Source organism: Mus musculus, chromosome 5 (assembly GCF_000001635.26).
Source record: "Mus musculus strain C57BL/6J chromosome 5, GRCm38.p6 C57BL/6J".
Lineage (NCBI taxonomy): Eukaryota > Metazoa > Chordata > Mammalia > Rodentia > Muridae > Mus > Mus musculus.
Window position 1 is genome coordinate 130,847,361 of NC_000071.6, and position 26,894 is coordinate 130,874,254.

A 26,894-nucleotide genomic window follows, 5' to 3' on the forward strand; every position below is an offset into this window, starting at 1 on the left:
ATTTATGCAATAGAAAAAAATAAAAGTTCTTTTTTTTTTTCCTTCCTTTTGATGAGAGAGTCGGTTCATTATTTATGATCTGACTTGCAGTGGGTCTTGAGATTCCTTCCCAGGCCTGCAGAGGTGACAGTTCAGCGTCTCTAAAAAACAGGGGGTTGGGAAGGTGGCACAGCCCTGATGAGCAGAGGGACCCTGAAGTGAGATGATTGGCATACAGAAAATAGACAGATGATGGCGGGACATATGGTAGGAAATAAGACTGGTCTCCTGGCTTTGGAGTAGACATAGTAATTAAGAAACCTTAGGGGCTGGGGAGATGACTGGGTCAGTAAAATGTTTGTATAAACATGAGAACCTGAGCCATCTCCAGGACCTAAATAAAAAGGGAGCATAGGGGCACACGCCTGTAATTTCCACTCTGGGGACGCGGAGATGAGTTGGTAGCAGAGACTCGCTGGCCAGGGCGTCTAGGTGAACTGATAAGCTCTGGTGTCAGAGAGAGGTGTGTCTCTGTAGAGAGAATCTCTTATGCGCATCACCTGTCAATAAAAAAGCTGACGGCCAATGAGCTGAGGCAGGAAATAGGAGGGGGGATACTGACAGGAAGAAAGGATTCTGGGAAATAGCGCGCGAGAGGCCTGGGAGGTTCGTTTGGATCTATGAAGATAAGGATGTAAACCAGCAGGTACCTGAACCCAGGAGAGAACAAAGAGCGTCACCCCAGACTTGAACACCTGAAGCTGAGGAGAGGTAACCAACCACATGGAAGACATAGAATAGTTTGAAAGGGTTAATTACGAGCTAGTCAGGGAATGAGCCAAAGCTTGTGTCCTAGGCATTTATTAATCAATTACTAGTCTGAGAGTCATCATTCCCGGAGCAGGGTCTAGGAAAGGGGTGGGGGTGGGGAACATCTTTTTTTTTTTTTACAAGTCTCAAAACACAGGGTGGAGGGCTGTCAAGATGAGTCAGCGAGTTAAGGTACTTGCTGCCAGGCCTGATGATTCAAATTCAGTCCCCAGGATGTACACATGGAAGGAGAGAATGAGGCCTGTTAGTTGTCCTCTGACCACACACAAACTACAGTGAGAGTGTGACACACACACACACACACACACACACACACACACACACACAGCTCAATTAACTATGACAGACTATCCACAGTCAAGCATTCCAGGACAAACAGGAAGTCAGGCAGTGACTACCAGGCAGAGGAGCGGCATATGTGAAGGCACAAAGGCATGGCATGACGAGGCTAGGTGAATCCATGAGAGACATGGTGGGTGGTAGCCTGAGCTTGTGCATTGGGAGTGGAGGGGAAACCCGGATTCAAAAGAGCCTGAGGGAAGGACCTTGTGTTGGTGACTTTTGCCTCCGTGTGACCAAAAACACCTGACAGAGACAACTTCAGGAGGGAAGGGGGAGGAGTTTCATTTTGACTTGTAGTTTCAGAAGGGCCAATCTCTGTTTGCCTGGCCCTATGTGTTTGTGTGGAGCATCATGGCAGCCATAGCACATGGAAAGAATCACATCATGGCAGACCTGGAAGCAAAGGGAAGGCAGGGAGCAGCGACTACAGGGAAATACGACCAATCAGAAAAGTTTGAGTCTATTTATTTCATTTATTTTACTTATGGAGATATGGCCTTGTGTAGCCAAGGATAGCTAGCCTTGAACTTGCTATGTAGCCAAGGATTTCCTCTTGCCCCCATCTCCCCAGTCCTGGACTTAATAAGCACATGTCATGCTTCCCAATGTTATGCTGACTTGTTTGTTTTGAGCAAGGTCTCATGTAGTTCTCAAATTCTCTATGGAGCCTGAAGGATTCTCTATAACTTGTGATCCTCCTGCTAACCACCCCTCCGCTCCCCACCCACAGCCCTGATGATAAGTGTGTGCCGCCGGCCTGGTGTATGCAGTGCTGGGCTGGGAGTCAGGGCTTCTCGGATGCTGGGTGAGCACTTTCCTAACCAAGTCCTATCCTCCGCCTCAGCAGTTCATGCTTAGACTCTGCTCTGTACTGTCCGCATCTTCTCTCCTCCCCGCCCCCTTGCAGGCTTCTGTAGATGCTTACTATAGATTGTTACTGACACCTGAACAGTTCACACAAAGGTATCTGGAAGCCATGGGAGGCTGGATCGTGCAGATCAGAGCAAAGCCATCCCCAAGGGTGAGCAGGGCTTGTTCCAGGAGACCTTGGGGAAGGACTCTAAGGCTGTCCGCATTCACTCTCTCTGTGCATGGACTAACCAAGGTGTATCCAGACAGACAGAGGCTGGAGCTGTGTACGCCTCTAAGCAAGACAGGAACTGTTCTAAAGAGATGTGTGCCCCCCACCCCCCTGGTTATCAGACCATTAAAACAATGGACCCCAAGGCATTGCCATTTCCCTGGGACTCTCAGGCTGGAGAAGGAAAAGGCTGATGCTGGAAGCCTGCCAAAGGGGGAGCTTGTGTCCAGGAAGACATTCCACAGAGTTCTGAAAATTGTCAGACCACCTTGCCGGAGAGATTGGAACTGAAACAAAGATGGGCCAGTGATGGGCAGGACCACCGCTGACTAAGGACTGCTTAACTATGCATACTTTGAGTATGTCTGTGTGTGTCTGTGTGTGTGTGTGTGTGTGTGTGCAGGCATGCCCGTACATATATTTGGAAGCCAGAGAACAGTAGTGTCCTGTTTTACCACTCCCTTGGGACAGCATCTTTCACTGAACCCAGAACTAAACTGGTAACTAGCAACCCCAGAGCATCTCCTGTGTCTGTCCCCACAACCTCATAAGCAATGGACACTGGTATGAGCATGCCGAGCTTTTTTAAGTGGGTGCTAGGGATCCAAATTCAGGGCCATGCTTGTGTAGCCAACTCACTTCCCCATTAAGCTATCCCCTCAGGCCTCTTGCCTTCTTTTTAAACCTAAACTTCATGTCAGGGCCTTGAACTTGGTAGGCCACTGGGCCTCTCTGTCCCTTTTCCCAGTGTGGCCATGTTGGAAAATGTCTTTTTTTCTGCATTTCATTCTTATTTGTCTGTTTAAGAGGCCCGGTAAGTGGCTAAGCCTGGCTCGTTAGGGCTGTCTGGCCTAACAACCCTGATCACAGCCATGGTATCACCCCTTCACCCCAAGGGGCAGGTATATGATTTGCAGAGGGAGGCTGGAGGACTGAGGGCTTGGACCAACTAAGGCTCTTAGTGAACTCTAAGCTCCTCTAACCTACATAGGAAGGACCTGTCTCAGCAACCTCTAAGGACAGGACCCGGACAAGACAAAGCCCAACTCCCTGTTAATGGCCCTCGTATCCATCGTCTGAGTCCTCTGAACCCTTCCCACGCCTACACAGCATGGCAACAGCCCCTTCACACTGTCCTGTGTCCCAGCACACACACAACTGTAAGCTTCATTCAGTTGTTGAGCAGACTCATTGCCAACCTGGATTGTCCTAGGTGAGTCCCAGGGCCTAGGGACAGCGAAAGGAAGTTTCTCTCATGTGCCTTGGCCTTCTCCCTGATACCTCTGTGATTTCTGGACGATCTTGCAGCCTTGACCTCAGCAATGTCTGCAAGTTGGTTGTTTTGACTTCCACACACTCCAAGGTCAGCTGTCCCTTTTCAACAGATTGGCAAGAGGAGTTTCGGCTTAGCCCACACAAAGCATACTCGATCTTGTCTGGGATGTGGAAAGTCAAATAAATTATGATTGGAGGGGACTTTCCTCACTTGACTCTCTGAATTAAAGATGCTTTGATTTGCTTCCCCAGATGTTTATACAACACACACACACACACACACACACACTTCACTAAGAAAAAACAATCCCAGCCTGGCGGTGGTGGCGCACGCCTTTGATCCCAGCACTTGGGAGGCAGAGGCAGGCGAATTTCTGAGTTCAAGGACAGTCTGGTCTACAGAGTGAGTTCCAGGACAGCCAGGACTACACAGAGAAACCCTGTCTCGAAAAAACAAACAAACAAACAAACAAGCAAAAAAAAAAAAAAAAACAACAACAATAACAAAACAAAAAGAAAAAACAACCCCTAGAAAACAGAATAACAAAAGACAAAAAAAATGCCTCCAGTTGAGTCAATTGGCCACACTGGGCCCTTACTTCCTTTCAGGAGTGTGGGACCCTCAGCAGTGTTCTGACAGAGCCTGGAAGATTTTTTTAAGTGTCCTCATGACAAGATGGTCACATACATGGGCTCAGGGATCAATTTATAGCCACGTCTCAGTGTAAATGTTGTAGGTTCCAGCTCATGAGGCAGAGTGCCGGCAGAAACCCTGGGTTCCATCCCCAGCACACACAGAGCAAGCCCGGAGGTGTTCTCCTGCAACTCTAGCACTTAGCCGGTATAGCAGGAGGATCAGAGGTTCAAGGCCAGTGCCTACTACATAGCAAGTTTGAGGCCAGTCTGGGCTATGTGAGTCCCTGTCTCAGAAATAAAGCAAAGGCTGACAAGATGGTTTTGTGGGCAGAATGGCTTGTTTGGACAACCTGATTTTGAACCCTGGGAGCCACAGGATGGAAAGACAGAATCAACTTCTGCAAGCTGTTCTCAGACCTCCATACCTGTGCCATAGAGCATGAATAAACCGGGTTTAAAAAGAAATGTCTGAAGCCATACAATGCTCCCCACTACACAACTAATATACATTAGCCAAAAATGGTTTCGGGGTGGGGAAAGAAAGACGGAAAGCCTATATACCCAGCGAATCCAGAAAGCCATTGCAAACACCTGAAGCTGGGACCCAGTTGGTGTGTGAAGGTTAGGGCGGGGGGTGGGGGTGGGGGGTGGGGAGGGAAGGGGAAACAAGACAGGAAGCAGAAGGGAGGAGCTCGGGCGAAGAGAGAAAGGCAGTTTCTCTTCCCACTCTGAGAGAAGCACTGTCACATTGTCCTGCCTGGGCGTCAGAAAGTCCTACCAAGCTTACAAGTTTCATGAGACACCCCCCACCCCCCCAACTCCCAGGCCTCCAAAGACTCTGCTCCTGTTTTCCCGCTCAGCCTGGTTTTCCTGCGGGAGATGCTTTGGACGGGGACTCGCCAGTCTGCAGAGTTCCCAGCAGGGGAATTAGATGCCAGAGGTTCTGAACTCAGCAGCACATTAGAGTCACCCAGGGAGCTTTTAAAAAATCTTTGCAGGATCCCTTCCGCTGCAGACCAATTACCATCGTCCTGCAGGGAGGGGGCGGGGGAGTGTCGAGGCCATAATATTTTAAAATTCCCCTGGCACTGCTGATAACTGGGGGAAGGTTAGAACCCTGACTCTTTGAAATGGCAGGAGGGTAAAAACGACATTAGAAATCAGTAGATTTCATTTTTTATTTAATTTAATTTTTAGATGTGGAAACTGAGGCCAGGGATGCTATGGCAGGACAGACTGCAAAGGGGGCTCTTCTCCCATCGACTGAATCTGGGTGCTCCAGTTGTGCAGCACTGAGGGAGGAGGCGCTGAGAAAACACAAAAACAAAAAACAAGGGGGGTGGGGCTCTCAGGATGGGGACAGCACACAGAAATGCCACAACAGCTAGCATTAAAGAGAAACGTCTAGATTCACCATTGCATTTTCGTGATGCCAGGATTAGAATGTTATTGTTTGAAACAGGATCTTTCTATGTATCCCAGGCTGGCCTTGAACTCACCATGTCCTCTGCCTCAAGCTCCCAAGTACCCTGATGACAGGTGAACACCACCACTCCTAGCCCAGGGTTGGATTTTTGGTGGATACATCTTCTGTCTCCTTTTATCGGGTTTCTGTTTTATTTGGTGGAAGTAGAGAATTGAATGAACTCAGGGCCTTTTGGTCATATTAGGCAAGCCCGTTATGGCTGAGCCACATCCTCAGCCCCATACTCGGGGGACATTAGTTGTTGCAGCTAGCCTTTAACTTAGAATCACCAGTCTCGAGATTTAGCGTACCTGGGGTAACTGGGGGTGACTGGCGTGAATTCCCACTTCCTGTTCACTTCCCTTTTCTTTTCTTCCTTTCATTCCCTTTACTTCCAAAGTGACCTTCATCCAAAGCTCTCTCTCCTAGGACTCAGAAAAACATGGTCCTGAAACCAGATTTTTTTCTTTTTCTTCAGATGAAACATAAAGTTAGAAAGTGTCTGAGGGTTACACAACTAGTCTTTCTGGCCTGCTTGTGAAACTTGCTGCGGGCAGCGAGCGCCCCCTGCCGGTAGCTCCCATGGATTCTTACGCCGCGTGCCGAGAGCCCTCTGGTGGCAGAGAGCTGTCATTGCGGAATCTATCCACCTGTTCTGAGTCAGGGGGCTGCTTGTAGCCAAGTTCACAGCTGGAAATGCTTGAGAGACTTCAAAAATCATGGTCTCCGGGACTGATTCCAGGATCTCACTGCTTCCTGTTGCATTTCATTAGCAGAGCTTTTATCTAATGCACTTATTAAGTAAAGACACAACACTGAAAGCCAATCAGATTTTCGGGTGGGGGGTGCGGGGGAGTGGGCGGGGCGCGCTTGTCTTTAACCAGTTTTCAGCCCAAAGCAGAGAGTGGATAATCTTTGGTTAACCTAGACTGGAGCACTGTAAGTGAATGTGACTTGCCTTCTGGTGTCAGAGTTTACTAATTACAGAGCCTTCATCTCTGACACATCCTGACCTTCACACTGCCTTATGTATTTTTTCTTTTGTGGAAAAAAAAGTCACATTTTATTTATTTATTTATTTATTCATTTATTTGCTTACTTAATATTACACGTGTGTGTTTGAGTGAAGGTCAACTTTTTAGGTTCTGTTCTGCCTTTCCTCCGTGAGGGTCCTGGGAGTGGGACAATGATTGTCATGCATCTACCTAATGAGACCCCTCCACAGCACCTGCTCACGTACCGCTCTTTCCTCAAACCTCTGTGAGCATAGCGAGCCAGATTTTACCTGTTCTGTCCTGAGAGCCTGGCCTTAGCCTATCTTAATCTCTAGTTTTGGTCCTCTTCAGTCACTGTTCTCCTGTGCCCAATATTGAAATGTCACATATTGGGGGAGGGAGTCAGTGGTCCCCAGTGCTGGAATTGCAAGGAAGCCAGCTAGAGAGATGCATGCGGTGCTCTGAATCCAACCTTGAAACACAATCACTTCCTGTTTATTGGACCCTGTTCCATTTGTGTTGCCCACCCCCACCCACATGCAAACCCTAGAGTACCTTTAAGGCGGAATGGTCCCGCCAGGAGATCTGACGCAGACCTGGAGGAAATCAGGAGAGAGCTTTTCTGACTCAAACAGAAGTCGCCCACTCCACGACACACCCACAGATCTCACTCAGAAAACACAGAACAGAATGTGTCAGGTCTGCCTGAGTCACATGTGGCCCACCCAGCTCCGACTCAGCCATTGCCTGAGACTTAGTTTCTCAGTTGTTCTTTTCTAATGGGTGTGGGCAGCCCTTCCTCCTAGATTCTTAGTAATTGCACCTTCAGTCATCGAAGACTGATGGGAGAGAGATGTCTGGGGATGTTTGAGGGATATTTGATGTCATTAGGAACTGCTCTTAGTCCTAATCTTGTCATGCTCTGTCACTGTCACAGACAGGGACATGTCTGATGGAAAGAGACATGTCTGATACCTGGTTCTGGAAGCTGGGGAGTCTATGATGAGGTGGTGTTTGTGGCCAGGACTGAGTGGTTGATGTTGAACGTAAGGATCACAGCCTGTGTCCCAATCCAGGTTCAGCAACTCCACCTCAGTAAGCTGGTTGAAAGAGCCACACTTAATGGTAGAAAGCAGAAAGGAGGGATTTCTTCAATGTGGACACGTCAATCTGATGACACACCCCACACACTCCAAAACCCATCTCTGGGCCTCTGAAGCAGGATCAAAGCTTCAGTCAAGGGCCGGGACATGCATACCCAAGTTGTTCTGGCCAAAGTGTAGTCTTCTTGTCTTCCAGTGACCTTGGGTTTTAGTCTCATTCTGTAAGGTGAGCTGACAAGGTAGAACTGAGAAATCTTTTTCCAGGAGACATTCTCCTTCGGCTGGTCCCTCTTCCTTCTTCCAGTGTGAGATACCTGGGGAAATTCTAACTTGAGGGGATGAGGGTCCATTGTCTCAATAGTCTAACAGACTGACAAACAAGTCTCTCTTAGCCAGGTGGTAGTGCAGCACTCAGGAGGCAGAGGCAGGTGAATCTGTGAGTTCAAGGCCAGCCTGATCTACAGAGTGAGTTCCAGGACAGCCAGACCTACACAGAGAGACCTTGTCTCAAAAAGGAAAAAAAGAAGAGAAGAGGAGAGGGGAGGGGAGGGGAGGGGAGAAGAGAAGAGAAGAGAAAAGAAGAGAAGAGAAGAGAAAGAGAGGAGAAGAGAAGAGAAAATCTTTATTTCTCTCGGGCTAATCCCATTCATCCCATGCTGCTTCAACCCTTGGCTAAGGTGAAAAGGCAAGAGGGTATGTTGGAGGCAAGACACACCAGCTTTGTGATACACATCCATCATTCCAGCTACTCATAGACAGGTGGACAGGCAGACAGACACACACACAGACTGAAAGGAGAGAGAGAGAGAGAGAGAGAGAGAGAGACAGACAGACAGACAGACAGAAGGGGAAGAGAAGAGAGGAGACAGAAGAAAAGAAGGAAGAAAAGAAAAGCTGAACATGATGGTGCACTTCTGTAAAGTCAGCACTTAGAAGACTGAGGCAGGAGGATCACCAGTTTTAGTCTGGGCCACAGGGTGAGACTTTGTCTCAAAAACAAACAGATCAACCAACCAATATGTGTGTGTGTGTGTGTATAAGTGTGTGTGTGTGTCTGTGTCTGTATCTGTGTGTGTATATATATATATATATATATATATATATATATATTATTTTATTTTACAGAATCCCAGGCAGTTGCTGTTATCCATGGGCCACATTAGATCACAGCCCCTCTAGCTTCTGTGAGGAGTTTCAAAGATGATGTCCCCACCCCTTGAGTCTTTCTCTTTTTACAGCTCTCTCACAGGAGCCAAGTGCCATCTGCCATGTATATTCATGTATATATACGTATATACACATATATACACAGGTATGCATATATATGCATATATTCTGCCTCACGTTGTAAAACCACTCTTAAAGTAACCAGAGAGCTCAGTCACATGGTGCAGTATGGTGTGTGGGTGTGTGAGATGTGTGAACTCAGTCATGAAGGTTCCACACCTGTGATCCAAGTACAAGCTTGGCTATTTAATGTTCCCTGGCCTCCTCAGGACACCAAATTCTCTGAGATATTCTAGAACTGTCTCTATGATCTACCTTAGAGAGGAGTTTGTCCTGCAATTCACAATAACCGAGATGTGGAATCAGCCACAATACTCAATAACTGTTGGCTGGATAGAGAAGATGGAGCTCACAGACACAGGGAAGCACTTTTCAGTGATTAAAATCAAAAGAGGATAAAGTTAGGCTGTTTTCAGGAAAATGGATGGGACTGGAAGTTAAGCGAAATCAACCAAACAGAAAGGCAAACATCACAAATCTATCTCCTGTGTAGAGTCCGGACGAAAGGAAAACAAAACGGCACAGAGCTGGAGAGATGGCTCTGTTAAGTGAAGTGCTTGCTGCACACACCTGGGGGCCTGAGTTAGGATCCCCAGCACCTGTGTATGGAGCCAGGGATTGGTGTACATGCCTTTAACCTCAGCACTGGGAGGTGGGGACAGACAGGTTCCTGGGGTTCACTGGCCAGGGATGATAGCTGAAACTGTGAGCCCCAGCTCTAGTTAGGGATGTTAATGGTGTGTCCCTAAGGAATGAGACACCAGCCATCCACTGTGGCTGTAAGACTCTGACAAGCCTTAGCTACCGGGAACCCCCTAAGTGAATCACTCAGAGCATGAGATTGATGCAAAAGCATGAGGAGTTTATTGTTCCAGTGCTGGGGTCGTCCTGCACCTGAAAGAGAGGTGGGGACTCCAGGTCGGCAAGTTTTTACACAGTGTCCAGGGGCAGAATAGAGTATCAGCAACTAGGCACAATATGATATGCGAACAGTGCACCCTTTAAACTGATTGGTCTTTAGAGAAGGAGGTACTAGGAGTGTCCCATATCTGCAGGCAGCCAATGGTCGGTCAGTCTGCCCTGCAGTTTTTCTGAGGAATGTAGCCAGCCTCTCCCTTGGGGGGGGGGTGCCTTCATGTTCTGGGGCTCGGTGTAATTATCCAAAGGCCCTGAGTTGACCTCTTCATGGCCACTCTTCCATCTTTGTTCTGAATAAATTACTTGGCCTGAATTTTTGTCTCAGCCTCAGTGTCTCAAGGAAACCAAACTCCAGGAGACAGTGTTTGCTCTTTACTCTGGTAGGTGGGTCTGAACTACTGTCCTGTTTGTTGGAGTGATCCCAGGCAGCTGGTTTTAGACATGGGCCATGTTCGGTCACAGCCCCTTTAGCTGCTGAGAGGAATCTCACAGATGACGCCCCGCAACCCTCGAGTCTCTCTCTCTTTTTACAGCTCTCACAGAAGCCACGTTTCATCCAACACTCCTCTCCCGAATCCTTACCCTCACATTTCCAGACAAACAATTCCCAAAGGAAGAAAAGTTGCAACAAAGTAACAAGGCTTGTTCCCTTACCAGCGTATCCAGAAATACCCCCAGGACATTTTATTTACCTGCTCCAACCAGAAATACAAGAAGGTCCCTCAGTCTAGTTAGATGGTGTCAGGTTCTCGCTCATTTTCTTTAGGCAAGACACCTTTCCCCCACCTCCCCGCTACACCCAAGGGACCTTCAAAGGACTAACTCTGCACCCTTGCTCAGGTGTGTTAAAGCCGTTCCCTCACCATGTCACTCTGCCCAGCGCTCTAACCAACCCCAGGCTCATGAACCTTCCGTGTGTGTGTGTGTGTGTGTGTGTGTGTGTGTGTGTGTGTGTGTGTGTGTGTGTGTTTTGGGGGGGGGGTCTCAATATGTCACTCAAGACTGGCCTTACATTGTAGCTCACAAGGGCTTCTCGCTCCAGGGATAAATGCCACAGCAGTGACATCTAGTGGACAAAAGATGCATCGTCTTGCTTGAGAGGAGGTTCCAGGTAGAGGCAGGAATCTGGGTTTGGGGGTGAGGACACAGTGGGATTGTCCGGTCCTAGGTTTCTTTTCACTTAGCATTTTCTTTAGGCTCTGTACTGCTGCAGACAGGTAGAAAGTTAGAGCTCTCGCTGGGGTGGAAGAGCAACCAGTCACTCTCGCGCAGGTGGGTCTTAAGAGCTACAAAGTGTCAATTCTGTCCAGAACAAAGGCTGCTCTGGTTTAGGAAAAAGCAGGGTATGAGGATAGTGGAACAGTTACTTCCCTCCCTCCAACATGGCCCAAGCACAAAGGATTCTCTGATCTGCAAGCAAGCAAGCAACCAACCAACCAAAAAACCAACCTGATAACAGAACAGCTGTCTGCATGCATGTCTGAGATCCCAGAATGGTGCTACCATGTCTAAAGGAAAGCTGACACATGTAAGACTAAGGGAGTGTAATACAGAAGTAAGATGACCATAGCGTGGAAGCTGTGTGTCACAGAGGTAATGCTCTTTCCTAGTGACTTTAAACTGGTCTTTGTCATCTGTACAAAGTACCAGGTTTCATCATGACATGAAAACATGGACTTTGATCATATTTACCTCTATTTGTAAAGGAGGCTTAGAGAGTCATACGTAGACAGGGAAATTGTAAACAGGCCTCCTGAGATGGCCACTTCTTGTTCTCGAAAGGCATTGTGGGGAGAAAGTGATAGGAAGACACAGGGTTTAAGCAGAAACAGGAGGAAGGAGGAACCCAGGGGGCCTGTGAAATACCTGAGCCAGCATCAGCGTGGGAGACTTCCATCCTGAAGGGATAAAACTGTGATTTTTCACTTTCTCTCTGGCTTGGTCTTCGGCCTTCCCTGGTCATCTCATTCTTTGTTTGCACCAGGGAACAAGCCCAGTGCTACACTAGACAACTGCCAGCACTCAGTCACATGACCCACGCTTGTTCCATCCCCGAATCCCACTTGTTCCTTTCAAATTGTCTCCCGTCTACTTGTGAAGCCGTGTGTGTGCACACGTGTGCATGTTCATGTACATATATGGAGACCAAAAGTTGACATCCAGTGTCTCCCTCAATCACACAAAGTGGCCAGAATCCCGGACTGAAATGCCTTAAGAGCGGAAGGGTTTATGTCAGTCCTGATTTCAAAGGGTTCTAGCCAATCATGTAGGTCAAAAGTACCACAGAGCCACTCACACTCTGAAATGGGAACATGTTATGTAGCTGCACACACTGTGGGAGTTCAGAATGTTAGAATCTGAAGCCGAGAAATGACCTTCAAAGGTCCACCCCACCGTTAAACCTACTTCTGCCTACCGGCCCCACCTCCTTAAGCAGTGGTTCTCAGCCTATAGATGTCCACCCTTTGGGGGTCCCGTATATTTATATTAAGATTCACAACAATAACAAAATTACAGTTATGAAATAGTAAAGAACTAGTGTTATGGTTGGGGGTCACCAGCAAAGCATTCGGAAGGTTGAGAACCCCCCCCCCCCCCCCCCCCGCACTAGAGGCTTGGCAGCTTGCCAGAAGAGCGCCACCTGCTGGAGAACATAGATCCAACACACGAGCTGTGGTGGTGGACATTTCAGATTCAAATGCTCACAGCTGGTTTGCCTTAACATTTTTTTCCACTGTGTTTGCTGGCTCAGGGGGCATGGCTTAGCAGGTTAAGCCTGAATGTAATCCCTGGAAAGCATAAAAAGGTAGAAGGAGAGAGAATCGACTTCTGCAGATTGCCCTCTGATCTCATATAATATTCTGGCCTGCACACAGCTACACACATACAGTAAGGGGGAAAAAAAGAGTTTGTTTTCAAAAATTAAAAGATTGATTTTATTTTTGTGTCTTTGTGGGGGAGTTGTTGTTTGTTTGTTTCATATGATGCAGGTACCCATGGACACCAGGAGAGTGCTGGAGTTACAGGTAATTGTGAGCTGCTAGATGTAGGTGCTGGACTTGGGTCCTCTGGAAGGGTAGCAAGTATTCTTAGTCGTGGAACCAGCCCCCTGTGTGAGTTCATATGACTTCCTTTATATGATAAAAGATGTTCCAAGTATATTGTATGGGTTTTTTAGATTTATTTTATCATCATCGTCATCATCATCATTTTGAGACAAGTCTTTCTATGTAGTCCTGGCTGCCCTGGAACTCACAGTGTAGACCAGGTTGGCCTCAAACTCACAGACATCCACCTGTCTCTGATGCGGAATGCACCACTACGGTTGGCTAGATTTATTTTTATTTTTAATTGTGTTTCTGTCTGTCTGTGGGGTATGAGTTTGGGTGGTCATGGAGGCCAGAGGCACAGGGTCCCTCTGGAGCTGGAGATTCGGGACATTGTGAACAGCCAGATGTGGGGTGGGGAATGGAACTTGGGTTTTCTGCAAGAGTAGGGTACCTGCTCCTAACCACTGAACCATCTCTCCAGGCCTTAGGTGTTTACACATAAACTTATGCATATTTAAAATGTCTTTTTTTTTCCTGAGAAAGTGTCTATAGACTTTTAAAAATGAAACATGTATTTTGTGTACTTATATTATACATGTCTGGGATGCTTTTCTAAGGAGATGCTTTATAGACTTCAACAGACTACCATAGGGTCTAGGTATGGAGGAGGTTAAAAGTGTTTGACAATACCTGGAGAGATGGTTGGGTTGCTAAAGTGTCTACTGTGCAAACATGAGGACCGGAGTTGTCCCCAGCACCCACATACAGTAGCCTGAATTTGGAACTTCATCCCTGGAAGACCAAGGTACAGTGGACAGAGGATCCCTGGGGCACACTGGCCGGTCAGCTTAGCCTAGTCAGTTAGCTCCAGATTCAATAAGAGACACTAACTCAAATAAGTTGGAGGTGCTGCAGATATGGCTCATTGGGTTAGAAATCTTGCTGTACAAGCATGAGGCCCCGGGTTCAGATCCCAGCACCTACAGAGAAAGCCTGATGTGGCCACTCATAGCCCCAGTGCTGTGGGGGCAGAGACAAGGAGATCATTGGGGCTTGCTGACTGCTGGCTTCACTCTAGTGAGAGTCAAGATCACACACAGTGAGAGATCCTGTCTTAAGAACAAAAGAAGTCAGAGTGTGACAGAGAAGGACAGCCAACATCTCCTACTGGATCTTTATGCATGCACCTGCACACATGCATGCACATGCAACACATGCATGCACATACAACACATGCATACACATGCACATATACACATATATAGCATAAACAACACGTGCATATATAACACACATGCACGTTGAAACCATAAGATAGACAGCAATAGAGGGAGACACGATATCAACCTCTCGCCTCCACACATAGGCACACACACACTTATGCTTGGAAGGTTCCCATAAACGCTCAGAAGTCCAACATCAGCCCAGCCAGAGTCCAAGACCAAGGTACCACATGGTTCTGTTCTCCACAGATCATCCCCTCCCCAAACTCATTCCATCCAGGAGGACGCCCTCCAGCAAACATCACAACCATCAGGCTTTCTTTGACAACAACTCAAGACAGTTTTCATTCTTAACTTGCAATGTTTCAAATCTCCACAGTCACAAAGTTCTCATGAGTCAGTCGGCCTGCAGGATCTTCAACACAGAGGCAGCTTCCTCAGTGAACTTCAGTTTACAAAGACTAAAAAAATGAATGAATAAATGTGGTTTGAATATGCGTGGCCTACGGGAAGGGGCACTATTAGGAGGTGTGGTCTTGTTGGAGGAAGTGCGTCACTGTGTAGGCGGATGTTGAGGCCTCCTAGGCTCAAACTCCTCCCGATGTGGAAGAGAGTCTTCTGGCTTCCTTCGATCAAGATGTAGAACTTTCTGCTCCTCCAGCACAGTTTCTGCCTGCATGCTGCCATACTTGTGCCATGATGATAATGGACTGAACTTGTGAAACTGTAAGTCAGCCCCATCTAAATGTCCCTTTTAAGAGTTGCTTTGGTCATGGCGTCTCTTCACAGCAATAAAACCCCAACTAAGATAATAAGTAAATTGAAAAGAGCTGTGTCTAGTCCAGTTTGAAGCCAGGGACTGGAGGGATGGCTCAGCAGTTAAAAAAAGGAAAGGAAGCCACGGAAATCAAATTCAGGAGCCAGCAGGGGGCTCCAGAGACCCACTCTTACAGCCTCATGCCCAGCTTTCAGCAAACATTTCTCCTGGACCATGGTTCTCTGGCCTCCTTCCTCTTCCTCTCCTCCCTTGCCCTTTCTCCTTCCGTCTGTCCCTCCCCTCCTTCCCTCCCTTCAGGGTTAGGCATGGACTTGAAAACCTCCCACAACCAAGCACTCTACCATCGAGTTCCATCTCGTACCCTGTTCTTTCTTTTTCTTTTGAAATAGAGTCTCACGGAGTTGCCCAGGCTGGTCTTGAACTCACTCTGCAGCCAAGGCTTTCTTGTCTTGTCTGTCTGTCTGTCTGTCTGTCTGTCTTTACATTTTCCCCCTTAAAATTAGTTATATCTGCCTGCCTGTGAATATTTTAGTATTCATTCTCTCTCTTTCTCTCTGTCTCTTTCTTCCCCCTTCCCTACCCCTCTCCTCTTCCCTCACTGTCTCTCTCTTACACACACACACAATCTTGAGCCCCTACCTATGTATCTTTAACAGACTTCCTTATAAGGTCACAGCTCACCCTCCATGGATCATCAATTTCATGCTTTAGATTTGTGAGACGAGAACCTGGAAGCCATTGGCTAAGGGTGGCTTTGGTGGCCATTGAGATTTTGGGGACCCTAACTCTCAAAGCCAATCTCACCTGGCTCTGTCATTCTCAAAGACCCCCCAGTATTCCAGTCTAATCTCTGGTAATTGAATGAAAGCTCTGGAATGCATCCCTTTAACAGACCCTCAGCTCCCACTGTCCTCAAAGCTAAAGATGTCATCAGATAACAGCTCAGACCTATGGCTCTGCTCTTGTCCACCTCACCCCTGTCCTCACCAACATATTCAGCAACTGCACTGATTTATGGCTGTCTTTTGTCTGATAACTATAAAAGTCCACTCTACGACTTCACATGGTGGCAGTGTCATGAACATGTCATTCAGTCAACTTGGAACTCGTGGCAGTGTGGCTGGGCTGCCTGGCTGGTGATCTCTAAGGACCCTCCTGTCCTCCCTCCCCAGCTCTGGGGTCACAAACTCACACACCACCATGCCCTGCTTCTTCTTATCTGTTTTAGGGATTGAATTCAGGCCCTCGAGAACCTTACAACTGTCCTAGCTTGCCTCTCTATTGCTGTGATAAAACACTGACCAAAAGCAACTTGGCAAGAAGTTGGGAAGAAGGTTTAATTGACTTAGAGCTCACAGTACGTAATCTGGGGAAACTGAGGCAGGAATTCACGGCAGGATCAGACACAGAGCATGCTTACCAGCTTGCTCCCCATGGCTTGCTCAACCTGCTTGCCTTTCTTTCTTTAAGCATTTCTTTTAAAGTTTTGAGCTTTTACTTACTTTATGTGTGTGAATGTTATACTACATGTTTGCCTGTGCACTTTAGTGTCTGGTGCCTACAGAGGCCAGAGGAGAGCACGAGTTCCCTTGAACTAGAGTTACAGGTGGTTGTGGGTTATCATGTGGACGACGGGGATTGAACCCGAGTCCTTGGCAGAGCATCCAGAGCTCCAGCCCAGTCAGCCTGCTTTCTTGTACAACACAAGACTATTTGCCCAGGGCTGGCAAGCCCAAAGTGTGCTAGGACCTCCCACAAGAAAGTTCCCACTCTGGACTTGCCCACCAGATAACACAATGGAGGTATTCTCTTTATTGAGGCTCTCTCTTACCACAAGAGTCTAGCCTGTGTCCAGTCGACAAAAGACAAGTATGCTCACCGAGCCATCCCTCCAGCCTGAGAGTGGAGGCTGCACTGTAAATATGTTTACTTAAAAGGAACACTGTCAGATAGAAATTCCCAGAGATCAGAGTCTGTTTGCTTCACTTTCTCTTCCCAATACCTCATGACCATATTTGCCCAAAGACGTGACAGGTTAATTTCTCCGGGTGATGCTGTAGCAGTGTTGATCTATGTGTGTTTGGACATAGACTCCGGGACATTCATATCATGACACGATTGCTTAACAGTACAATATGAAAATTTATCCCAAACCCTTAAGCAATACATCTATGCATCATCCTTCACCATGTGGTAGACAGATAGCAGGTACTCGATAAATATATATTCAAAACATTGTGGGAAAGTCGGGGGAGAGCCCTTTTCATGAAGCATAGAGGAAACTCTGGTGCTAACGGTTGCTACCACATTCGTGGCACAAGCAGCCACTGCTTCCAGAGAGCCACGATGCAGGCAGGTGAAACTAACACTACTGATTTGAATTCTATTAGCATTGTGGATATGTTTGTATTCACTTGTAAATTTATTTATTTTTATTTGATAGCTGTCATAGACCAAGGAGCAGAAGCTGTCTTACAAATAATGTTCAGTTCCGAAGATTACTGAGTTATTTACTCACTCACTCATTCATTCATTCATTCTAGAGCCCACCTGTACAATGGAGAATAATCACACTAAGTGGACTAAGCTGGTCTCAGAGAGACAGCTAGCATGTCCTACCTCATTTGTACTTTCTAAATCTCTTTTAAAAACAAAACAAAACAAAAAACCTTTATTGATGTGTTTGGGGGAAGGAGTGACACTTGTGACACAGAGTACATGTGGAATCAGAGGACAATGTTCAGATGGTCTCTTTTCCACCATGTGGGTTCTGGGACTCAAACTTAGATCATCAGGCTTGTTGGCAAGTACTATAACCTCCTCAGATATCTTACCAGACCCATACCGTATGCTTTAAGAAGATAATGACTCGGTTTTCTGCTGAATCCATCCTGGTTTAGGGAGAGATTTGTTTTCAAAACAAAAAAGTATTTATTCTATGTATTTGGTGTAAAAAAAAGTATCTCTCCTTGACTAGAATTTAGTCAGTTTCCACTAAGTTTTTCCTTTCTTTCATGGTTTATTTTTATCCACATTACATCCCAATCTCTCCTCTCCTCCCAGCTCTGCACTTACAAGTTCTTTATCCCTCCCCTTACATCCACCTTGGGTACCAACCTCCCCTGGAAGATCTAGTCCCAGTAGGCCTAAGCGTCTCCTTTCCCAATGAGGCCCAACCAGGTAGGGAAGGGGATCCAATGGCAGGCCACAGAGTCAGAGACAGCCCCTGCTCCAATTGTTAGGAGACCCACATGAAGACCAAGCTGCACATCTGCTACAAATGGGGCTGTGTGGGTTTAGGTCCCGCCTCTGTGTGCTATTTGGTTGGTGGTTCAGTCTCTGTGGGCCCCCATGGATCCAGGTTAGTTGACTCTGTAAGTCTTCTTGTGGTGTCCTTGACCCTTTTGGGTTGCTCCCTTCTATTCCCCACTTGTCCACAAGACTCCCTGAGCTCCTCCTGATGTTGGCTGTGGGTCTCTGCATCTGTTTCCATCCGCTGCTCGACAAAGCCTCTCAGGAGACAGTTATGCTAGGCTCCTGTCTGCCAGCCTAGCAGAGATCATTAATAGTGTCAGGGGTTGGCTCTCTCACATGGGATGGGTCTCAAGTTGGGCCAGTCATTGGTTGGCTGTTACCTCAGTCACTGCTCCATCTTTAACCCTGCACATCATGCAAGCAGGATAAATTCTGTGTTTGTGGGTGGGTCAATGTCTTCCTGCTTCCACTGGAAGTCCTGCCTGGCTTCAGGAGGTGGCCACTTCAGCCTCTATAACCCCTGGTGGTAGGAATCTCAGTTAGGGTCACCCCCATAGACTCTCTGTAGCCTCCCCCATCCCAGTCTTCAGCTAGTCTCAGAGGTGCCCCCCTCTGATTTCCATTCCCACTCCTGGGCCTCTCTTAATCTCCCTGGACCCCACACCTGATTAATATCCCTCTTTACCCCTCCTCATCTTCTCTTCCACCCTGTTTCTGCTCTCCAACCACTTTTGATGACTGTTTTGTTTCTCCTTCTGAGTGAGATTCAGACATCTTTCTTTAGGCCCTCCTTATTACCCAGTTTCATTGGGTCTGTGGATTATAGCATGGTAATCCTGCACTTTATGGCTGATGTCCAATTAAAAGTGGTGAGTGCATACCATGCTTATCTTTCTAGGTCTGAATTACCTCACTCAGGATGATATTCTCAAGTTCTATTCATTGCTTGCAAATTTTATGATGTCTTTGCTTTAATAACTGAATAGTATTTCATTGTGTAGATATACCGCATTTTCTTTATCTATTCTTCAATGAAGGGATATCTAGGTTGTTACCAGTTTCTGGCTATTACAAATAAAGCTGCTATGAACATTGTTGAGCCAGTGTCCCTGTGGTATAGCGGGGCATCTTTTGGGTATATGCCCAGGAAAGGTATAGCTGGGTCTTTAGATAGAACTATTCTCAATATTCTGAGACACTGCCAAATTGGTTTCCAAAGTGATCACACAATTTTGCACCCCCACCAGCAATGGATGAGTGTTCCTGTTGCTCTACATCCTCACCAACATGTGCTGTCACCTGAGATTTTGATCTTAGGCATTCTGACGGGTATAAGATGGGACCTCAGAGTCATTTGATTTGCAGTCTCTGATGACTAAGGATATTGAACAGTTCTTGAAGCACTTCTCATCTATTTAAGATTCCTCTATTGAGAATTTTCTGTTTAGCTCTGTACCCCGCTTCTAAAATTTAGTTATTTGGTTTGATGGTGTCTAACTTCTTGAGTTCTTTATGTATTTTGGATATAAGCCCTCTGTAGGATGTAGGGTTAGAGAAGTTCGCTTCCCAACTTGTAGACTGCTGGATTGTCCTATTGACAGTGTCCTTTGCTTTACAAAAGCTTGCAGTTTCATGAGGTCCCATTTACCAATTGTTGATCTTAGAGCCTGAGCCATTGGTGTGCTGTTCAGGAAGTTGTCTCCTGTGCCAATGTGTTCAGGGCTACTCCCCACTTTCTGTTCTGCTAGATTTAGTGTGTCTGGTTTTATGTTGAGATCTTGAGTTTTGGGTCGGGTGATAAGTATGGGTCTGTTTACATTCTTCTACATGCAGACTGCCAGTTAAACCAGCACCATTTGTTGAAGATACTTTCTTTTTTCCCCCAAAGTATGATTTTAGCTTCTTTGTCGAAAATCAAGTGTCTATAGGTATGATAGTTTATTTGAGGGTCTTTGATTCAATTCCATTGATCAACCTGTCTGTTTCTGTACCAATACCATGCAGGTTTTTTTTTTTTTATCACTATTGCTCTTTAGTATAGCTTGAGATCAGAGATGGTGATACCTTCAGAAGTTCTTTTATTATACATTATTGCTTTTGCTGTTCTGGGTTGTTTTTTTGTTTTTTATTTTTTGTTTTTTCCCCATATGAATTGTTCTTTCAAGGCCGGTAAAGAATTGTGTAATTTTTTTTAGTTGAATATTCTTTTTTTTAATTAGGTATTTTCTTCATTAAATTTCCAATGCTATCCCAAAAGTCCCCCATACCCTTCCCCCCTCCCCTCCCCTCCCCACTCACTCCCACTTCTTGGCCCTGGCGTTCCCCTGTACTGAGGCATATAAAGTTTGCAAGACCAATGGGCCTCTCTTTCCACTGATGGCCGACTAGGCCATCTTCTGATACATATGCAGCTAGAGACACGAGCTCTGAATTGTGTATTTTTAATTATGTGTATGGGGTAGGAGATGTTAGGTACGTTCACATATATGCAGTGTGCTGGGATGCCAGAAGAGGGCATGGGCTCCTTTGCAGCTGGAGTTACAGGTGGTGGTGGTGGTGAGCTGCCAGATGAAGGTGCTGGGGACCCAACTCACATCCTCTTCAAGATCGGAGTGTACTTTGCACTGATAAACTTGCTCTCTCAAGCCCCCCTTGTCAGACCTTTCACTGTTGGGAAACTGAGTCTAAGAAAAATCAGAATTCGTTTTAAAAAGGAAATAGATATCTATTTAGTCCTGAAAAAAAAATTCTTATTCATGACAGTTAATTGTTTCTCCAAAGTTGGGGAGGGCATTCTGGGTATACTGAGATGTTTCCTGTCAATAGAGTGTTTGGTCTCCCTCCCAAGTATAGATGACAGATTGAAGAAAGCACATTGATTAGCTAAGTGTTCCTTTAGTACATTAATTTTCTCGTGATTGTGACAAAATACCAGACAGAAAAGGCTTTTTAAAGGGTCAATATTTTATCTCAGCTTACGGCATCAGTCCATCATGGTAGGGAGGACTTGGTGGAAATCATAATGACAGAAGTAGGTGGTGGTGATGCCTCCTGTGGGAAATCAGGAAAAACAAAATCTGGGACCAGAATGGGGCTGGGCTACAAAGCCCACCCCCAAGGCTCACCCCAAGGCTCACCCCCAATGTCTTCATCTACCATGTATATACCACGCTGGAAAGACTCTTCAGCCTTCCCCAAACAGTAGCCGCCATCTGGGGATAGTCAGCTGGGAATCACATGTTTCAAATGCATTAGCCTGTGGGAGACATTTCATGTTGAACCATAACGTAGACACACAGGTTTGTTTATGTATATGCTCGCTCAGCCTGCCCCGGAGCTCACTGTGTAGCCCAGGCTGGACCTTTACTTTTGCTCTTCCTTCGTCATTCTTTCTAGTGTTGAGATTCCAGGCAGATAACAACACCGTGATCGTATCAGGCCTGCTGTGGTCTTCAGTGGCTGCTCATCGCTGAGGAGTAGAAGACACCTTAGTACTGAAGAGGGCTGGATAGTAAGAAATATTATCTAATGTTTTGGGCTTCATCAGCTCCCTCTCAGGAAATGTTTTCTGCCCTAAGATAACCTGTCTCCAGAATGTACTGGGCTGGCACTGGACAGGAGAACAGTCATCCACAGGGAACATAATAGTTAATCTTGTCAACTTTACAGGGTCAATAATCACCGCAGAAACAAACCTCTGGACCTGTATGTGAGGAAGTTGCTAGATTGAATTAGTTGAGGTGGGAAGACCTACCCTAGCTGTGAGTGGTACCATCCAGTGTTCTAGGGTGTTAGACTGAATAAAAAGGAGAAAGAGAGCTGAGTGCCAGTGTCCATCTCTCTCTGCTTCCTGACTGGGGACGCAATGTGAGCAGCTGCCTCATGTTCCTGCCTCCATGCCTTCCCCGCCATGATGGACTGGATCCCCTCAAACTGTGAGCCAGAACAAACCCTTACATCCTTACGTTGCTTTTATCAGGTATTTTATCACAGCACCAAGGAGGGAAACTAATACAGGGCAGGTAGATTAGATGATATTTTTGATCTTGTGGTAATAGGAACCCTTGATAATTTATTAAGGATAGTGGTAATAAGAGTCTGGAATGGCAGCCCTCCTGGGTTCTGAAAATATCTGCAGCAAGCACAATCCCTCTCTGACTTCTTATTCTACTCCTTGACACTTGCTGGTTGAGCAGTTGGCATTGAAAGGCATTGTCAATGGGAAGCAGAGAAGTCAGGCTGGAAGTGGTATGTGCAAGATCCATCAGTTGGCTCTGTAAGGGGAAAGAATAAGAGAATCTGCCCATGTTGTATACCCAGACCCATCCCCTCTCCTTCCTGACCCATGCTGACCCAGGAACAGGGACATTAAGAAATTGTCCCTGCTTTTATCTCCCAAATATGAGTTCTAAGGATTTTAGTTTTTTAAGTTCTTATTTCAAAGTCAGGGGTTAGATTCACATGAGTGCAATGCCCCCAGGGGCCAGAAGAGGGCATCAGAATCCATGGAGCTGGTAGTTGTGAATTGATCAGTGATTGGTGCGAGTGCTGGGAACTGAGCTCATGTATCCTAAAAGAGCAACAGTGTGCTCTTAACCACTGAACCACCTCTCCAGCCCCTAAAATATGAGTTCAAAGGGGGGCAGAGATCATGAAATCTGTTTATTTATCATAACTTGCAAATTCTCAATACGTTTCAGTGTGATTTTTTTGTCTTTCCTGCCTGCTCTCCTTCCTTCCCTCACTTTTGAGTGTATATAAACATGTGTGTGTATGTATGTGTATGCGTTGGTGTGGGGGTGCTGAGACCTGAACTCACGTCCTGTGCCAGAGCAGCAAGATCCCTTAACCACTGAGCCATCCCTTTAGACCCTAATTTTTTTAAAAAAAAAAATAAAAATATAAGCAGACCTTGGGCATAATGATCTATGCTTTTTTAAACCTGACACTCTTGAGACAGAGGTAGATGCATACAGCATCCACAGAGGCTGAAGATGACATAAGATTGCCTGGAACTGGAGTTACCTGTGGTTGTGAGCTGCAGTATGGGTACTGGGAACTCAAGCTGGATCATGTGTAAGAGCAGGAAATGCTCTTAACTCTGAAGAGAGCATTCAATCTTCAGCCCCTTAAATGTTCTGTTAAGTTACATTTCTCTCTTTGTCTGTCTCTGTCTGTCTGTCTGTCTGTCTGTCTCTCTCTGTCTGTCTGTCTGTCTGTCTGTCTCTCTCTCTTGTGTGTGTGTGTGTGGTGTGTGTCTTTCTTTAATTTCTTTTTCTTCAAGACAGGGTTTCTCTGTGTTGCCCTGGCTGCCCTAGAACTTACTTTGTAGACCAGGCTGGCCTCGAACTCAGAGCTTCACCTGCTTTGCCTCCCAAGTGCTGGGATTAAAGGTGTGCGCCACCATGCCTGGCTTTAATTTCTAAAAGGAATTGTGCAAAGCACCCCATGGGAGAAGTGATTGAATACACTTGTCAACTGGCATCGAAATGGTTTTACAGAATGAAAAATCTCCTGTCGGCCCCCTAACTTAGATCTAGAAAAGTTATGTGATCGATGAAAAAGTAGAGTTTGCAGCCGAGGACTCAAAAGAGAGGAAGAGCCTGTAGAACAAGATCTGAGAGTCTGGACAATCAGAACAGGAGGCTGGCTGGCAGGCAGGCGAGCAGGCTCCGGTGAACCACCTGGCCACCTCAGCAGGCTCCAACAGCTCCACCCCCTCCAGCTGTCAATAATCTGTCCCATAGAAGCGGCCCAGAAAGGTTCAGGGAAGGAGCCTGGCCTATAAACTGGGGACAATCTGTGCTTTCACGGTCCTAGCAGAGTGGCCTGGCCTTGTGGGGCTCACTTTGTAAAATGGGAATGTTTTTCGGTAGCAGTGGGAAATGTGTGAAATCAGTGAGTTTAGAACCCACAGTAAAGATGGCAGTATGACCTCCAGTTTCCATACTGCTGTCTCTGTCTTGTGTATAGCTACCCCTCTCCCTCTCCCTCTCCCTCTCCCTCTCCCTCTCCCTCTCCCTCTCCCTCTCCCTCTCCCTCTCCCTCTCCCTCTCCCTCCCCTTCCTTCCTTTCTTCTCTTTTTTCTCCTCCTTCCCTTTTCCTCTCTTCTCCCCTCTCCTTTTTTCTCTCTTATCACTTTCCCTCTCATCTCTTACCCTCCCTCCCTCCCTCCATCCTTCCTTCCCTTCATCCTTCCTTCCCTCCATCCTCCCCTCCCTCCCTCCCTCCCTCCCTCCCTCCCTCCCTCCCTCCCTCCCTCCCTTTCTTCCTTCCTTTCACTGTTTCTCCTTTGTGGCTTTTGACACTGGGTCTCACTATACATTCCCATCTGGCTTGGAACTAACAATACAACTGGCCTCAAACTCATTGCTTACCTCCTGCCTCAGCCTCCTGAAGGCTGGGATCATAGACATGCATCACCATGCTCACCTTCGTGTTGTTACTTTTCTGGGCCCCAGAGTTGGGCACGGTCATGATGAAAACACTCGAAACACAACACATAGCTTCAAAGACATGGACTTTGATAGCTTGGGCATCTATCAGGAACAGGCTTTGATAGCTCGGGCACAAACTAGAAATACTATATGTGAGATTAAGGGATGGAATGGACAAAAGACCAAGAAAGGGTCATAGACAGGAATGTGTGGGGGTCAATATGAGGAAGAAGGGGATCAGTGAACTGGACTTCCATAGCCCAGCACCCTCAGCCATACCTACCTCTGAGACCAAGGTGATCGTGAGAGTGAGAAAGTGATCCAGCACTTGTCACTTGTGCCATATACCAGTCTTTGGTGAAAGACCACAAGCTTTCTTTGAGCTGTATGCTTGGAGCTGGCTGCTCTGCCATTACTATGCAAGATGACACCCCCTGGGACATTCAAGCACTCCCAAGGACTTAGGACCAAAGGTTCCCTCAGGGTTCTGTTATCAAATTTACTTCTTGCTGTAAAAGAACACCTGATTTAAAAACAAACAAAAAAACAAAAACAAAACCAAACCAATGTCCGCTCATGGTTAGAGAAGGCATACAGTCCATCATGGCAGGAAAGGCATGGCTGCAGGGGTGTGAGCTGCCTGGGCACATTGCATCCATAGTCAAGAAGCAGAGAGTTGGTGGGACGTCTTGTACCATAAGAATTTCAGGGAAAATAGCCGACTGGGCTATGCACTTGCTGCACAAGATCCCCCAAACCCATGTAAAGCTTGGCTATGGTAGCACATGTCTGTAATCCCAGTGCTTCTATAGGGAGATGGGAGGCAGAGGCAGGAGAGTTCCTGAAGGTCATGGGCCAGGTAACCCGGCATAAACAGTGGTGAACAGCAAGAGGCCTCAAACATTAGGTAAGGACTAACACCTAAGTTCATTCTCTGACCTCCACATGTTCTGTGTTGCATGTGCACACACATACACAAATGTGGGCATGCACTCATGTATCCCAATAAAAACAAATGCCTTAAAAGCTCACCCCCAGTGACTCATATCCTTCAGTAAGGTCTCACCACTCCCAAAGGTTCACAGACTTCTGCTAGCTGGGGACCAAGTGTTCAAACATATGAGCCTGCTGGGGACCAAGTGTTCAAACACATGAGCCTGCTAGGGACATTTCACATTCAAAGCACTTCGGCCTTTCTCTTCTGTCCCCTCTCTCTGGTTTCACCAGTTTCTCTTTTGTTCCTTGACCTCTAGTCACTTGCAACCTATGTAGGACTATAGGATGACCTGGCTGCTGACCCTGCATGTTGGTAGGTCTCTCTAGGGATCCTCAGGCTTTGGGAGAAAGTTATTAACATATAGTGCTTATAGAAATGGCCAGCTCAACTCCAGGACCCTGGAACCAAGGACCTGTGCTCAGATTTAAAGTATGGGTACTGATACACATAGGGAATTAGCCCCACAAGAGACAAGACCCAACACTCCCCACCACATAGCAAGCCAGCTGGACAGACATCCTGCCCCACTGCCTTGTGGTCCTGAAGTCCCAGGACATTGGCCATTGTACCCCATGTGGATGCAACCTCAGGAGGTTTTATGCAGGAGCCCAAATGTAGCTTGCATGTTCTCTGGCCTGCCAATTCTCTCCTCCCCATCTCCATTGCTCCATGGACCCAAAATTCTCAGACTCTGGTACTTAAGGTGACAACTGAAGATAAATGTTTTCTATGGGTATGCTGTCGTAGCCCCAATTTTCAAAGGGCACATAAGAAATATGGCCACTGATACCTAAATCTATACCTGTATCCACCTCTGTGTCTGTCTGTCTGTCTGTCTGTCTGTCTGTCTGTCTGTCTGTGTTTGTGTCTGTGCCTCTGTTCCTATCTCTCTTTCCCTGTGTGTGTGTTCGGACATCAACTAAGATGGTGCTTCCTGGCTTCTTCCTACAAAAGAGACATAGGGCCCACCATGACCATAACAAGGCATCTTGTAAGGTTCTCCATGAACACCCGGAGCGACTATGTGTTCTGCAGACAGTTGGAGTTGCTGAAGGTAATAGAAGGAGGAGATCAGGTATCCAGGCTAGGTCTCAGCACCAGCCTCACTGCTTTCCGAACAACTTGGCCTTCTTAACCTGAGGTCAGCAAGGGGGGGGGGGGGGAGCTAGTGTCAAATACCAAGTTCTGTCCAGGCTTGAATAGATGTTGTGTGTAAAAGTAGGCAATCTTTGCCCCAATCTG

At 46.8% G+C, this 26,894-nt stretch overlaps 1 long non-coding RNA gene across 1 annotated transcript; it reads right to left on the minus strand.

Moving 5' to 3' along the window:
* Positions 1 to 6,764: 6,764 nt before the first annotated feature.
* On the minus strand, positions 6,765 to 7,881 carry Gm40337. The gene is made up of 3 exons (XR_868569.1): positions 7,863 to 7,881; positions 7,580 to 7,722; positions 6,765 to 7,200 (listed from the first exon to the last, which is right to left on the minus strand). It is a non-coding gene; the product is annotated as a predicted gene, 40337 (long non-coding RNA).
* Between the last annotated feature and the right edge of the window lie 19,013 nt (positions 7,882 to 26,894).